The 15,605-nt window shown below is 40.6% G+C and overlaps 1 protein-coding gene and 1 pseudogene across 8 annotated transcripts in view; both read right to left on the reverse strand.

Moving 5' to 3' along the window:
* NCOA2 (nuclear receptor coactivator 2) overlaps nt 1-15,605 on the reverse strand; it is a 292,763-nt gene that overhangs the window by 146,419 nt on the left and 130,739 nt on the right. The gene's annotated exons all lie outside the window — the stretch shown is intronic.
* LOC125156180 (tigger transposable element-derived protein 1-like) overlaps nt 1-15,605 on the reverse strand; it is a 178,090-nt pseudogene that overhangs the window by 32,095 nt on the left and 130,390 nt on the right.

The raw sequence follows: 15,605 nt of genomic DNA on the forward strand, positions 1-15,605 counted from the left end.
CTATGGTGTTTTTTCTCGACACCCTGTTTTAACTAAGATCTGACTAAAATTTTTCATTTATTCACACACTTGGCCGTACACACAGAACCATCAAAGTTCGACAGAAAGCTTCTCTTTGTGGAGATGCCATATTCTGAGGCAAATACTTAAGTATTCATCTATTCCAAATTTCCACAGGCACAAGAGGCACTTGTGACAAAAGGTGCTGAGGAGCATGTGTTTTGTGTCTCTCTACAAGACTGCATCTCTCACGGTTTATTGCTGTATCTCAGCGCCTCGAGCCAATTCTGACCCAACTTCAAGTATCACTTGTGAACGCTTTGGAGGTGGAGGATTTCTTTCACCCTCCCCTCACCCTGGCTCTTTCTCTTTCTGCCTTCTTATTCTCTCCTTCCTCTCAAAATATCATTACGATTATTTATTCTTGTTTGGAAGAGGGTAATAATAATTGCGACCATGGTTGCAAGTATGGGAAAAGAGGGAAAATATCATTAGGGGAAAAAAGAAACCTTTCCTTACAGCCCACAGGCCACAGCAATAGTTTATAAGAAAGGAAAAACATTTTTGATACCTGATTTGATGTCTTTCTCTTCTTCATGGTTTTCCTTTTTTAGCTTTAATTCATTTCATCCAACAAATGTTTATCGAGTATCAATGTCATGTAAGGCTCTAAGTCAGGAGATGGGAATACAAAGATGAATAGGACAGACTCCCTCCCCTCAAGACACCTATAATCAAGGAGGGCAAATAAAGAAGTAGGTAAAACTTATAAAATGTGATCAAAAATGCCGTCTCAAGGTCTGGGCTGTTAGAGGAGCAAGGAGGGAGAATGCCTAACTTTGGAAAGAAAGGGCCAAGAAAGATTTCAGAGAACAGCAGTAGAAGCAAGACTGTATCACGTCTGTGAGGAAGGGGAGAAATGGTGGGTAAGTAGGGGAACATGAGAGCAAATCTCTCACTAGGACTCCAAGGAAATTCCCAGGACCACAGTAAAAGGGTCCTAAAAAGAAGGTGGTGGAAACAAGACTGGAAAGGTGGACATGCACCAGGCTAGGAGGAGCTTTGTCTGCAAAGCTAAGGAGGCTGAAATTCATCCTGCAGGGAATGGTTCTGAGCAGTGGAATAACATGTGTTTGTTTGTTTGTTTGTTTGTTTAAATAGGTCCATAGGTAAGGACTTAAAGAAATGGTACCAGTTAGAGAGAGTAGTTAGGAAATTGCAGAAATACTACCTGTAAGAAATAATAAGACTAGATTTAAGCTAAGATACCTAACCCTTAAAACTCTAGTATAGCCCATAAATAAACCTTCATATATATGGTCAAATGGTTTTTGACAAAGGTCCCAAGACCACTGAAAGGGGTCTTTACATTCGTCTTCTCAGCAAATGTTTCTGGGAAAACTGGATATCCACAGGAAAAAAATGATACCGGACTCTTAGCTTACATATACAAAAATTAACTCAGAGTAGATCAAAGACCTAAACATAAGAGCTCAAACTATAAAAGTCTTACAAGAAAACACAAGGGGAAAGCTTTATGACATTGGATTTAGTAATGATTTCTTGTATAGAACATCAAAAGCACATGTAACAAAAGAAAAAAATAGTTAAGTCAGGCTTCCATCAAAATTAAAAACTTCTGTGCATCAAAAGATACTATCAACAATAAAAAGGCAACCTATGGAATGGGAAAAAATATTTACAAATCATATATTTGATAAGAGATCAATATCCAGTATATACAAAGAATGCCAACAACACAACAACAAAAATAAATAATTTGACTTAAAAACTGGGCCAAGGACTTGAAGAGACGCTTCTCCAAAGAAGATATACAAATGGCCAATAAACACGTTAAAAAAAAAAACAACTCAACCTCATTAGTCATTAGGGAAATGCAAATCAAAACCACAAGATACCACTTTACATCTGGTAGGATGGCTACGATCAGAAAACTAGAAAACAAGTATTGGCAAGGATTTTGTGGAGCAATTGGAACCCCCGTGCATTTCTGGTGGCATATAAAATTGTACAGTCACTGTGGAAAACTGTATGGTGATTCCTCAAAAAAATTAAACATAAAATTACCATACGACTCTTCTGGGGCAATTCCACTTCTGGCTATATACCCAAAAAAACTGAAAGCAGGGACTTGAATAAATATTTGTACACCTATGTCCATCGCAGCATTATCCACAATCGCTACGGTGGTGGAATGATCCACAATCGCTGTGCTAAGTTGGAGACAACCCAAGTGTCCACTGACAAATAAATGGATAAATGAAATGTGGTATATACATTCAATGAAGTATTATTCAGCTATAAAAAGGGAGTAAATGTGGACACCTGCTGCAAGATGCATGAACCCTGAAGACATGCTAAGTGAAACCAGTAACTAGAGACTGGAACCTCTACATGAGCTCCCTAGAACAGTCAAATTCACAGAGACCGAAAGTAGAATGGTGGTTGCCAGAGAATGAAGGGGAGAAGGAATGGGGAGACCATGTTTAATGGGTACACACTTTCAACTGAGGAAGACAAAAAAGTTCTGGAGATGGATATTGGGGATGGTTGTACAACAATGTGAATGTACTTAATGCCACAGAACTCTACCCTTGACATTGGGAAAATGGTAATTTTGTTATGTATATCTTACCACAGTTTTCTAAAAAAGGCTAATCTATCCATACTTGAGTTAGAAAATGCAAAAAATGTCCTCCTATTTGGAGCTTTGTGCATATTTTCGACATTGCCATTACTGCCTCAATGAAAGAGTATTCTTTGTCAGCTGCCAAAAAAGAAAAGATTTACCCTGACTCATAACAAGAGAACAATATAAAACAGAAGTAATACCTTCAGACCTCAGTGGTTAGAGCAAAATTATCTCTGGCCTCTAAGGAGGTGAGACAAAGGACAACGTACACACGGGACTGTTCCTTTGGGAATGAGATGTCTGGTCTGTCCTATAATGACTATAACCCCCAGGTCTGTATAGCTGCCTGCTCTGTGCCCAAGGTTTCAAGCGATTCCTGTTAACTTATTAGTAGTCCAGTCAGTAGAGTTAGCAGCAAAGTTTAGTACAAAAGTTACAAAATGTAAGATGAAACTGTGTGTGAACCAAGCAAGAGAACTTCAACAATAAGGTTAGAAAACAATTTACGTATTTTAGAAGTGAGAGAACTAAGAGTAAGTTAGGTATCTAAGATCCTCCTTAAGCAAGCAATGAAAGAGCACACATACCTAACTGTATATGATCCTGACTAATACGCGATTCTATTGTTTCTATTTATTTCTCTATTTTACTATACAATAAAGTAATTGATATATACTAAATCAAAGACAAAACCGCTGAAACGTAAAATGAGACTTTGAGTCTCTCAAGGCTGAACCCTATCATGGAATCCACAAAGTCTGGCAAACGCACAACACACGCTTAGTTACCCCTTCTCCCGTTGCACAGCAGACACTGCTAATTAATCACTTCTGAGCCTGTATGTGGCCTCTCGATTCTGCTCAACACAGCACTCCAGGCAATGACTATAATCAATAGGAGCTGGCACCAGAGATGAAGACTACTTGCCATCCCAACCCCAGGGTGAGAATGGGAGAGAGATCTGGGGCGGCCAAGAATCACAGACCGCGAAGATCGAGTAGAGCCTCCGTTAAGGGAGAGAGGATATCAACACAACACAACGGGTTTTCAACAGTAGCCTGCTATGTGAACGGAAACGGAATCTGCTATTTGGAAGGAGCCATCTCTCTTTTCGTAAGCCTGTTTCAGACATGAATAAAGACCCGGCCACGCTCACAGTGACATAATAAACTCTGTAGTTCTTTGAAGATAGAGCTTTTATCCTTGATGGGATTGAAGAAGCGAGGGGTACAATTTGGGGTATGTTCTTGGAATTCTGTTAGAAAAATGCTTTGCTGGTAAATGAAAATCTTCCTCAGCAGGAGAGGAAAGGTTTCCAGATTGGCCAACTACTCACCACCTGTCCTTCCAATTTTGCTGCTTCCTCCTGGGTTCTACTCAAACTGCATTCCCCACCATTCCTGGAAACCAGCTGGCAGAACAGGGGGCAGAGAAATGGAGGCAAATTCGCAAGTGACAAAAAAGTTTTTCAGAGATGAGATCTAAACCAGCCTGCCACTGCTCCTGAGTAGATCTTGACCAGAATCAGAGACAAGGTGTAGCTTTTTTATCGTATATGAAAGATTCAACACCGCGGCTACGTTATCCAGACAGGTCAAATCATGAAGAGGTAGTTTTACTGGTTTTGATGTCTTATGATATTCCCCCCCACACACATGGCCAATTTCATTATGAAGGGATCCCATTCTTTATAAGCAAGATATTCTACTTAGACTACATCAGGTTAAAACTATTTAATAGACTAAAGAGAGGGGGGAAAAGCAATAAAGACACATTAAAAAAAATCAAGGACATCTAGTGCTTACCATGTGTCAGGTACAGGTCTAAGCTTTTATTTTTTTAAATTTTCTTAAATCTTTATTTATTTTTGAGAGACAGAGAGAGCACGAGTGTGCAAGCAGGGAGGGGCAGAGAGAGAGGGAGACACAGAATCAGAAGCAGGCTCCAGGCTCTGATCTGGAGAACACAGGCTCTGAGCACAGAACCCGACGCGGGGCTCAAACCCACGAACCACAAGATCATGACCTGAGCCAAAGTCAGACACTTAACCGACTGAGCCACCCAGGTGCCCCTATTTATTTATTTATTTATTTTTAATGTTTATTTTTTTTAGAGAGACAGAGCTCAAGTGGGGAAGGGGCAGAGAGAGGGAGACACAGAATCTGAAGCAGGCTCCAGGCTCTGAACTGTCAGCACAGAGCTCGACGTGGGGCTAGAACTCACGGACCATGAGATCACGACCTGTTCCGAAGTTGGACACTTAACTGACTGAGCCACCCCGGTGCCCCGGTCCAAGCTTTCTATTGATGTTTATATCTATGTTCCTCACAACAATCCCATGGGGCTAGGCACTATTATTCCTCCCAATTTACAGGAAACTGAGGCGCAGAGAGGTCAAGAAGAGCTCATAAGTAAAAGGGCCAGGAATTGCATCTGTGGAGTCTGGGTCCAGAGTCTGTGCTCTTAACCACTACATTCATACGCAAAAAGAGTCAAGGCACACATGCTTAATGACTGCCACCAACTCAGGAGGCACTATGCCGGGTATTTTGCGTGTAGTGTCTCACTGGTTCCTCCAGATACCAACAACGTGAGGCTGGTTTGATCGTCCCCTTTTAGAGATGAAAAAAACTGAACGCAGGAGAGAGGTGAAGTAACATTTAAGGTTAAACCATAGAAAGATTGCAAAACATGTGTTACGTATTGGGTGCCAACTATCTGCCAGGCACTCTGACGTGCATTAGATCTTTAATCCTTTCAACAATGCTATAACATAAGTACTAATTTATCCCTATTGTACAGCTAAGGAAAATGAGGCTTAGAGAAAGGTTTGGTAGTTTAACAATTAGAGTCACATTAGGAAGAACAAAAATTCTAACTCAGCCCCACTGAGATCTGAACCCCTAGTTTCTCCCCATTGGGCTGCTGCTATAAATAAAAGTTGATACATCAGCTGCGCTATGCACAGCATTGTTAGGGACACAGAGATCATTCAGCTCCATTCAACTAGTTCACGGTATGAAGAGCGGGCAAGAACTGCGACACAAATCACTATGATTTCCAGACATCTACTCGTCAACTATTCACTGAGGGCCTTACTATGTAGGGGGCACTGTGGATACAGCAGTGAACCAGTCAGATACAAAATTCTACCCCCTGACCTTACGATCTAGAGATGGGCAATAAACAAGATAAAGAAGTAAAACTTACAGCATGTAAGGTGCTCATAAGTGCTGAGTAGGAAAAGAAGAATGCAGGGGGACTAGAAAAGAGGGTATGTTTTAACCATCTCAGGTGGAGCAGCCTGGGACTGTCCTGCTCCTTGCTACGCTTTCAGACAAGAAGTGTGCCTCCAATCACTGTGACAGCCCAAAGCGCCCCCATCGCTTTTCTAAATATGCCACAGGATCACTTGGCCTTCCTGAGAATCACAAAGAAGCCCTATTTTCTCGCCATTTCCTTCAAGCCTTGTGCAATTTGGCCTCTATCAGAACATGGTTTTCAACACTGCCCCAAGGTTTCAACACTATCCCGTGGTGACACTGCATGGTCAAGCTTCTCATCCTATCTTCCTCACTTGCATTGGGTCCACTTCCCCCTGCCACAAGCGAAAGGGAGGGAGGAAACAAGGATGGATGGATGGATGGATGGATGGATGGATGGGAGGGAGGGAGGAAGGGAGGGAGGGAGAGAAGAAGGGAGGGAGGGAGGGAGGGAGGAAGGGAGGAAGGGAGGGAGGGAGGGAGGGAGGGAGGAAGGGAGGAAGGAAAAAGCAAAAACCCAACTATGGGCATTACTTGAATGACATCCTTGCTTTTCCTCTCCCTATAAAACCACTCCCTGCAGATCTTACCTGCTGATGCAGTTTCAATGATCTCATCTGTATATGCGGGACTCCACGTATACTTGCAGCCTCGTGATGTCCCCTGTGCCCCACTGCCGGGCTGTGGGCCGCTCACAGACATCTGTCCCTAGCTGCATCTGAAATGGAGCTCATCACCTTTCTGAGGAAACCCTCTTCCCGCACCTGCCGCTTCATGCGCACTGTTGCCCAGCAAGCTCTTCTAACTCTTGTTTCTCCCTCCGTCTTCAAACCCAGTCAGTGCCCAAGGTCTTTAGATTCTACCTCTGCAGCTTCTCTCCAATCCCTCTGCAACTACTAGGATTTCCTTCTCTAGTTAGCAGGCCTCGCGGGGAACCTCTCCCCATGTCAGCTTTCTCCCTTCCTCAACTTACCGTATGGGTCAGGATCAAATTTTGTCACCACAGTTCCCTCATGTTTAACATGGGATGGAAGTGACCATAGAGTACTGGTGTGAGAATTAAGTGTGATAATTGTAATTGACTACCATACTTCTTAACACATGGTAGGAATCAGTTTCATAAGGTCTCCTTCCTTTCCTTATTCTTACTCTCTGTGAGATCAAATTGGAATCATGCATTCAGGAGCCTGGCAATCTAACTAGTTTTCCAGATTTGTCCACCAAATCTGCAGTCCCCTAGCTCTGCGGTCTCAGTTCTGGCCAAAGAGGAGTATGCAGTATTCTCAGACTTGGCCTGGCACTTTCCTGTGGTCACCTTGTTCACTGCTCACACATTCCTTCCCTTCAATTTTCCTGTCCCCAGCCATTCATGCGTAGCTAAGTCTACAGATCCTCTAACGTTTATCCTCTCAATGGCCTCCTTGTGAAGTCTTCCCTAAATCCTTCACGCAAGAGACATTTCCCAGAGTGTGTGGCTGGCTCAGTGAATAAAGCATGCGACTCGTGATCTTGGGCGTGTGAGTTCAAGCCCCACATTGGGCATGGAGTCTACTTAAAAAAAAAAAGAAAAAGAAAAAAACAGAGCCCTCTCCCCTTTCCCAATGCCCAGAAATCATCAAACTAAACTGAATGCATCTTTCAGTCAACCTATACATATTTATTAATCATTTGATATGTGCCAAGAAATATATCAAGAACTGAGGACACAACTGTAAAAAAACTACTACATTCTTTGTACACCATGATTATTGCTTTCCACATACTTATCATAGCCTAAGTAAATGATAAAGTTAAAAGTGGCCCAGCACTATGATTATAAGTTCTTAGATGTCACAGTCTGTGTATTACTCATCTGTATATTCTCTATAGCACTGATTATGATACCTTGGTACATAATATAAACTTAAATTGTTATATTTGATGGTAACCATAACAATTTTGTCATATGTCACATATCATTGTTCCCTGAGACACTTAAGGGATTTTTATAGTGAAAGCTTAACTATTACTAAAACACATGTGAAAGAAATTATTATTATTTGTAAAATGTTGGGTACGGAAAATAATTATTACATAGCAATTAGGTGCATAAAAGTTTACTATGACTTAAATATAAAACTATGGAGCGCCTGGGTGGCTCAGCCAGTTAAGCGTCTGACTTTGGCTCAGGTCATATCATGGTCCGTGAGTTCGAGCCCTGCATCCGGCCCTGTGCTGACAGCTCAGAGCCTGGAGCCTGCTTCAGATTCTGTGTCTGCGTCTCTCTCTGACCCGCCTCCACTAGCACTGTCTCTCTGTCTCTCTCTCTCAAAATAAATAAACATTATATCAATAAACATTATATAATATACATTATAAACATTATATAAACATTATATATAATAAACATTATATAAACATTATATATAATAAACATTATAAACATTATATAAACATTATATATATGCGTACACACACACACACACACACACACACACACACAAAACTAGAATGAGAATTTAGAATCTCAGACACTGAGCCCAAATTTCAGAGTCGAAAAAATATGTCAACGCAATGAATAAGTAAAAATAAGACAAACTCAATAAAACCCTTGATCCTGCTACTAACTTTTCCTATATATTTCTGTGTTTGAGGGGAGATGTCCCATGTCAAAGTCTTATGGCTGGTATTCACTACACCATATGTAAATGAGAAATTAAATGGACTAAGTAAAGAACAAATTCACTGCACTGGTTCCTGACTCAGGTGTGAAACACGAGACTTATTAGTCAGAGGGATAAGGCAAATATAAAGTGTGAAGAAAATCTGACAGAAGACACCTACTCTAACTCCTCCCTTCATATTCAACACCTTTAACTAAGAAACAGAGTTAGAGCCATCATCCTCCTTAAAAAAAAGGTATCTAAAATAAAAATCAAAGTTAATTACTCCAGGAGCTTAGTTTGTAAATATACGGCTATCTGGTCAGAGAGAGTGGAAATAAATCTTAACATTTCAAAAATACTGTCTCTTGGTCTTAATTCTTCCAAATGAGTTTTAATTCTGTATCCACAGAGTGGAGTTTAATGAGGGTAGGGGCCTATTTATGCTTGGTGGTGAGCAAGGCACTATACGTAATTGTTAGCTTTAAACAGAATAATGACGGACAAATCAACAGTTTAAATGTTCAACTTTAAGTGTTAAGTATCTTAAGCACAACTAAACAGTAAACTTGGGGCACCTGGCTGGCTGTTGGTGGAGCATGGGACTCTTGATCTCGAGACTGTGAGTTGAAGTCTCATGTTGGGTGTAGAGATTACTTCAAATTAAAATCTTACAAAAAATAAAAAGCAGTAAACTTACTGAATAGTACACTAACTTCTATCTCACACTTTTAAGATGCTAAAGGCTATCAATTTGTTTTCCTTAAAAGCATCACCAATACCACTCATTTTGATAGGAAATCTATTATTTAAGAAAAGGATCTTTAAATAAAGTTCCTAGATTAAAAAAAATGATTAACAACTAAAAATATTCACAAACAGCTTACCAAAAAAGAGAAGAAACACTGTAATTATTGAAACATGAACTGGTGAATGACCGCAACATTTTACTGGGAAAAGCCATGCTACCTGGGTTCCTAGGATAGGTCATGATAAAGATGAAACAGCATATTACATACAAGGGAAATCTTCAAAGCTAACCCCATCCCTTTATAATGACAATATGCTTTAACAGGAAAGAGGAAGAAATGACAAAATCGTATGCTTGCTCCAGTCAAAAGGAAAAGGTGGATACGGCAAATAGTGAATGTGATGGTAAGACACTGCAGTAAAACTTTAGTTTAGTAAAACATATAAAGCTAAATAAAAATAAACTTCAGTACCTATAGAAGACACTATGAAATAATTACGGCAACGAAATGAACAAGCACCTCACACCTTAATACCTTTTAAATATCAAAGCTTCAAATTAAAGTAATTTTAAGAACAGCTAATATTTATTGAGTGCTTAGCAAGTGCTAAGCCTAGCGTTAAGCACTTTACACACATTATCTCATTTAACAACAACCCCATGAAGCGGATATTTATATTATCCCCATTTTATAGTGTCAGCGCTTGGATTCACACCCAGAATCTGACTTGGTTCTTTCACTACTACAGCAATATATATGGTATTAACATACACGTGTTCACATATACATATTAATGTATGGTTCTTTACCCATACAGTATACATACTGTATGAACTTTCATGTAAATTCAATGATCAAGCACATACACAGAATAATTAATATGCTTAATGCTCTCGCCAGACAGGAGTAACCACATGGATTACTCAAATCTATATACGTTAAAGTATTTTTACATGGAGAAGCAGGAAGAGGCACAGTAACAATAACTGGTTCCAGGCATGGAAAAAGCAAACCAGAGTTACCCTTATTGCACTTCCTTGAATCACAGCCCAGATAGGGGCATGGGTGGGACTGCTGTGGGAGTGGTCCATGGGCATAGCCCATCCTGCCAAGCAAACCATGGTCTCTCAATACGCCGTTTATGCAACTTTAATCAGCTTATAGGCATACCTTGGAGATACAGGTTCGATTCCAGATCACCACGATAAAGTGATTATCGCAATAAAGTGAATCAAATGAAATTTGTTTCCCGATGAACATGAAAGTTATGTTCACACTATCCTAAAGTCTTTTAGTGCCCAGCAGCATTATGTCAAAAAGAAAAAAAATGGGCAGACCCTCATTAAAAATACTTTTATTGCTGGGGCACGTGGGTGGCTCAGTCCGTTGAGTGTCTGACTCTTGATTTCAGCTCAGGTCATGATCCCAGGGTTGTGGGATTGAGCCCTGCATTAACTCCATGCTGAGTGTGGTGCCTGCTTGAGATTTCCTCTCCCTCTGCCCCTCTCCCTCGCTCATGCTCTCTCCCTCTCTCTAAAACAGAAAATAAATATTTAAAAAATGCTTTGTTGCTAAAAAATGCTAACCCATGTCTGAGTTTTCAGTGAGTAGTAATCTTTTTTTTTTTTAATTTTTTTTTCAACGTTTTTTTATTTATTTTGGGGACAGAGAGAGACAGAGCATGAACGGGGGAGGGGCAGAGAGAGAGGGAGACACAGAATCGGAAACAGGCTCCAGGCTCTGAGCCATCAGCCCAGAGCCTGACGCGGGGCTCGAACTCACGGACCGCGAGATCGTGACCCGGCTGAAGTCGGACGCTTAACCGACTGCGCCACCCAGGCGCCCCAACAGTGAGTGGTAATCTTTTTTGCTGGCGAAGGGTCTTGCCTCGACGTTGATGGCTGCTGATCAGGGTGGTGATGGCTGAAGGCTGGGGTGGCTGTGGCAGTTTCTTAAAATAAGACAAGAATGAAGTTTGCTGTGTTAATCGACTCTTCCCTTCACAAATGGTTTCTCTTTAGCATGAGGTGTTGTTTGACAGCATCTGATCTGTAGAACGTCTTTCAAAATTGGGGTCAAGCCTCTCAAACCCTGCCACTGCTTTATCAACAAAGTTTATGTAATATTCTAAATCCTTTCCTGTCAATTCAACAATTGTTACAGCATCTTCACCAGGAGTAGACTCCATCTCAAGAAACCACCTTCTTTGCTCATCCATAAGATGCAACTCCTCATCTGTTCAAGTTTCATCATGAGATTGCAACAATTCAGTCACACCTTCAGGCTCCACTTCTAGTTCTAGTTCTTGCTGGAACTTTCTACCACATCTGCAGGTATTTCCTCCACTGAAGTCTTGAACCTCTCAAAGTCATCAATGAGGGTTGGAATCCACTTTTTCCACATTCCTGTTAATGTTGACATTTTGATCTCTTTCTATGAATCATACATGTTCTTAATGTCATTTAGAATGGCTTTCCAGAAGGCTTTCAGTTTACTTTGTCCAGGTCCATCAGAGGAATCACTACTTGGCAGCTACAGCCTTGTGAAATGTATTTCTTAAATAATAAGACTGTATAGTCAAAATTACTCCTTGATCCATGGGCTGCAGGATGGATTCTGTGTTAGCAGACGTGAAAACATTAATCTCATTGTAGATCTCCATCAGAGCCTTTTGGGTGACCAGGTACACTGTCAAAGAGCAGTAATACTTTGAAAGAAATCTTTTTTCCTGAGCAGTAGGTCTCAACAGTGGGCTTAACATATTTAGGAAACCATGTTACAAACAGATGTGCTGTCATTCAGGTTTTGTGATTCCATTTTTAGAACACAGGCAGAATAGATTTGGCATGATGCTGAAGGGCCCTAGGATTTTCATAATAGTCAATGAGCACTGGCTTCATCTTAAAAGTCACCAGTTGCATTAGTTCCGAACAAGGAAATCAGTCTGTCCTTTGAAGGTTTCAAGGCAGGCACTGACTTCTCTCTAGCTATGGAAGTCCTAGATGGCATCTTCTTCTAATAGAAGGCTGTTCCACATCAACGGATAATCTGTTGTTTAGTGTCACCGCCCTCATGAACTAGCTTGGCTGGATCTCCCGGATAACTTGCTGCAGCTTCCACATCACCACTCACTGCGCTTCACCTTGCACTCTGATGTGACGGAGACGGCTTCTTCCGTAAATCTCATGGACCAACCAACCTCTGTTAGCTTCAGACTCTTCTTCTGCAGCTTCCTCACCTCTCTCAGCTTTCAAAGAATTGGAGAGAGTCAGGGTCTTGTCTGGATTAGACTCTGGCATAAAGGAATGTTGTGGCTGGTTTGATCTTCTATCCAGACTGTTCAAGCTTTCTCTCTATCAGCAATAAGGCTGTTCAGCTTTCTTACCATTCATGTGTTCACTGGGGTAACTTTTAATTTCCTTCAAGAATTTTCCCTTGTACTCACAACTTAACTGTTTGGCAAACCTAGTTTTTAGTCTGTCTCAGCTTTCGATGTGCCTTCCTCACTAACCTTAATCCCTTCTAGCTTTTGATTTAAAGTGAGAGATGTGCAACTCTTCTTTTCACTTGAACAGTTAGAGACCACTTTTCACTTGAACAATTAACTGGCCTCATGCCTCAGGAGGCATGCCTCCTGTGTTGTGCCTCAGGAAATAGGGAGACCAGAGGAAACGGAGAGAGACAGAGACAAACAACCAAATGGTCAGTGGAGCAGTCAGAACACACACAGCCATTTATCCATCAAGTTTGCCGCCTACGACATATCCGTATCCAAAATACATAAGGAACTGATAAAACACCCAAAAAACAAATAATCCAATTAAAAAATGGACAGAAGACATGAATATTTTCCCAAAGACATACAGATGGCAAACAGACACATGGAAAGATGCTCAACATCACTCATCATCAGGGAAATGCAAATCAAAACTACAATGAGATATCACCTCATACCTGTCAGAATGACTGAAATCAACACACAAGAAACAACAGGTGTTGGCAAGGATACGGAGAAAGGGAAACCCTCTTGCACTGTTGGTGGGGTGGGGATGCAAACTGGTCCAGCCACTCTGGAAAACAGTATGGAAGTTCCTCCAAAAGTTAAAAAGAGAAGTACTCTAGTATCCAGCAATTGCACTAGTAGGTATTTACCCAAAGATACAAAAATACTAATTCAAAGGGATAGTGCACCCTGATGTTTATAGCAGCATTATCTACAGCAGCCAATTATAGAAGCAACTCAAGTGTCCACTGATGAATGGATAAACAAGATGTGAAGTGTACATGCATACATGAGCGCGCGTGCACACACACACACACACACACACACACACACAGAGTGAAATATTACTTAGCCATAAAAAAGAACAAAATCTTGCCATTTGCAATGAGATGGATGGAACCAAGGAGTATAATGCTAAGCCAAAAAATAAGTCAGAGAAAGACAAATACCATACAATTTCACTCATATGTAGAATTTGAGAAACACAACAGATAAGCAAAGGGGGAGAAAAGAGAGAGAGAGACAGAGAGAGGGACAAATCAAGAAACAAACTCTTTTTTTAAGATGTTTATTTATTTTTGAGAGAAAGAGACGGAGAGAGACAGAGAGATTGAGAGAGTGTATGAGCAGGGGAGGGGCAAAGAGAGGGAGACAGAGAATCCCAAGCAGGGTCTGTGCTGATGCAGAGCTCGATCTCATGACAGTGAGATCATGACCTCAGCCAAAATCCAGAGTTGGATACTTAACCAGCTGAGCCACCCAGATACCCCAACAGACTCTTAAGTATCGAGTACAAACTGATGATTACGTGAAGGGAGGTGGGTGTGGGGATGGGTTAAAACAGGTGCTGGGGGGATTAAGAAGGGCACTTGTTGTGATGAGCACCGGGTACATATGGAAGTGTTGAATCATTATATTGTACACCTAAAAATAATATTACACTGTATGTTATCCTACATACCCTGTCTTATATAGGCACAGTTCACAGCATCCCAAAACAGTAACAGGAGTAACATCAAAGATCACTGATCAGCATAACAAATATAATAATGAAAAAGTGCGAAATATTTTGAGAATTATCAAAATGTGGCACAGAGACACAAAGTGAGCAAATGCTGTTGGAAAAATGGAGCTGATAAACTTGATTGATACAGAGCTGCCACAAACCTTCAATTGGTAAAAATCCAATAAAGTGAAGCACAATAAAGCAAGGTACGCCTGTCTACAAGCATGGGGGGGCAGGGAGGTAGGACAGGAGGCCAGCGGACACAAGAGCTATCTGGCTACAGGACAGCTGGTCATAACCAGGGGAAGAGGGAAGAAGACCTGAGAAAGTGGCCTTAATTTCAGCCTTAATCCAAAATACACCCTATTTCTTTTATCTTTAAGGAAGTGAAGCAGTGAGCAAGCAGAATAATCATTCTCATGTATATGATATCATTTTTAGAAAAAGAAAAAGCCATGTTTAAGCATCTTATTTTTTTAAGTTTATTTATTTTATTTTAAGCAATCTCTACATCAATGTGGGGCTCGAACTCACAATCCTGGGATCAAGAGTGGTACACTCTTGGACTGAGCCAGCCAGGCACCCTTAAGCCTCTTATTTATTTATTTTTTTTTTTATAGCACTACTTAAGGTAAGTTTATCATTTCTACCACAAGTTTTGGCATTTTCCTTGGTTTTACAAATCACAAGTAAATCAAATTCATATTTTTAAATTGGGGCTGTCAACTACACATGAGTCTGCCAAGGATTAGTTAAAGGTCTGCAATTTACTGAAATAACCTCTTTAAAATAATACAAAGATACACATGTTTATACAGGAATCAACTTGAACTCTTCTACCTGAATCAAGAAATATTTGTTTACACTTTTAAACAGAATAAGACGTATACATTCCTTTATCTCAAAATAAATGTTACCAAAATATATGTAAGTCGTTTTTGGGATATCAAATACTATTTTCCTATTAAATCACATCATATTGGAAAAGTATGCATCCATGAAAAAGAAAAATCACACTGATGGGCTAAGCTAAGAATCTGGAGAGACCTGACCACATGCCTAAGAAGTCTATATTCCAACAGGGGTCCGCAAGCCATCAGTTGAGCCCATTGGTTTAAGTTTACCTCTTCTAAAAATCAAAAGCAATAAAAAATGATCAGAGTACAGCAGGGGAACAGATGCCTTGTTAGCTGACCCCTCTCCATTTATTTTGGACAGCGTAAACTCATGCAGCAGAGCAGTATAGACATAAATTGTGATACTCTCCACTTCCCCTAACAGAGTCT

Source organism: Prionailurus viverrinus, chromosome F2 (genome assembly GCF_022837055.1).
Source record: "Prionailurus viverrinus isolate Anna chromosome F2, UM_Priviv_1.0, whole genome shotgun sequence".
Lineage (NCBI taxonomy): Eukaryota > Metazoa > Chordata > Mammalia > Carnivora > Felidae > Prionailurus > Prionailurus viverrinus.